Raw genomic sequence first — 1,878 nt, 5'->3', positions numbered from 1 at the left:
TGATGAATCCCCAGGGATTAAGTTGAAAGGACCTGGTGGAAACCCCTGAAAGTCACACAGGAAAAGGGGCCATGAGTACCTGGCAAAGACATTGCGTGTGAGAATAATCAGAGCCGGGCATCAGGTGAAGATGCTGAGGAGGAGGAGGAATAGAAAGCAACGATGGAAAACAAGAATCAAGAACAAGCAACTATAAAATGGCCAAGGCATTTTGAAAAAGAAGCAAATGGAACTTCTAGAAACCGAGAGTACACGTACACTGTGATTGAATTGAGCGACAACCTGGTGGCAACGGCCTCAGACAAGGTGCTGGCGCTGAGATGCCAGCTGCTGCCACCAGCACCACATGGCAGGGGTTCCCACACCCTTGTCCCATCAAGCTCGGAGCACTCGGCGACAGCTCCTCCCAGGGCTCCCATCTGTGGCTCCATCTTCCACACCTGGCTTCCGAGATCGCCGTGCTTGTGTGCTACATCTGAGGATCCAGAACGCCAGGATCGTGCGGGGACCAGGCTGTGCCAGGCTGCTGCTCACTCCATTCATGGCTCATTGATGAGGGCTTGGAGCGACATCAAATCGCAAGGGAGGCTGGGAAGTGTAGTCCAGTGCGAACCCAGACAGGGAGGAAATGAGTGTGGTGAGCTGTGTCTGGGTTATAGCTGCTGAAGAAAGGAAAGGTTCCAGCAGATGCTCACCATGGCAACCCTGACCCATCGCTATTTCAGTTGATCTTTAGGACTTCCACCCTGAGGTTTAACCTAAGTGGAGAAGACATTCCCATTTTACAGACAAGGAAACTCAGGCACAGAGAGGGGCAGTGATTTGCCCAATATCACACAGCTGCTCAGAGGCACACTTGGGATTGGAACTCAAGACTTTGGCAGCATCTTTGCACTGCCTCTCATCACAGGCTACAGGGGAAGGAGAGGAGTGTGGAGCCTCTGTTCACACGGTCAGCTGAGCCCAGAGTCAAGGAGACTGGCTCAGTCAGCTCAGCTTTCACACTGGCACCTGGGGTGCTGGGGTGGCCAGTGGGAGAGCTGTGAGTTGAGTAGCAGGTGGCCAGGATCTGCCTCCCTGGCAGAGTTAAGAAGTCACTGTCAGGGAATCAGCCACGAGTACTTAGCGAGCACCTCGGAGGTGCCAGGAGCCATGGTGGGAGCCATAGAAGAGCCTGGGGGCAGGCACATGGGACAGCCAGGTGGGGCTCACCTGAGGGCTCACCATTCAGTGTCTTCTTTTTTTTTTTTTTTTTTTTTTCTTGTTTTTTTTCCAGTACTGGGAATCAAACTCACAACCTTGTGCTTGCCAAGCAGGCGCTGTGCCACTGAGCTAAATCCCCAGCCCCCCATTCAGTGTCTAAGTGCTATGCCACCAGTGCTCCAGGCCCTGACCTAATGTATGTTACATCCCTGGAGCTGGGGAGGTGGCTACTTTCAATATTGCTTTTCAGAAAATAATGATGAGGATAACGGTGATGGTGGTGATGGTGATGGTGTTGGTGATGATGCTGATGGTGTTGATGGTGGTGGTGTTGTTGATGATGCTGGTGGTGATGATTATAATGGTGATGATAATGGTGATGATGATAATGGTGATGATAGTGGTGATGGTGATGGTGATGGTGATGATGGTGGTATGATGATGCTGATGGTGATGATTATAATGGTGATGATAATGGTGATGATGATAATGGTGATGATGGTGGTGATGGTGATGGTGGTGATGATTAGGATGGTATTGATGGTGATGATGGTATTATTGATGTTGGTGATAATGGTGATGATGGTGGTGATGGTGATGGTGGTGATGGTGATGGTGGAGATGATTATAATGGTGATGATAATGGTGGTGATGGTGATGGTGATGGTGGTGATG

Source organism: Chinchilla lanigera, unplaced genomic scaffold (assembly GCF_000276665.1).
Source record: "Chinchilla lanigera isolate Chin_1 unplaced genomic scaffold, ChiLan1.0 scaffold00012, whole genome shotgun sequence".
Classification (NCBI taxonomy): domain Eukaryota; kingdom Metazoa; phylum Chordata; class Mammalia; order Rodentia; family Chinchillidae; genus Chinchilla; species Chinchilla lanigera.
Note: the sequence above shows the minus strand (reverse complement) of the source record.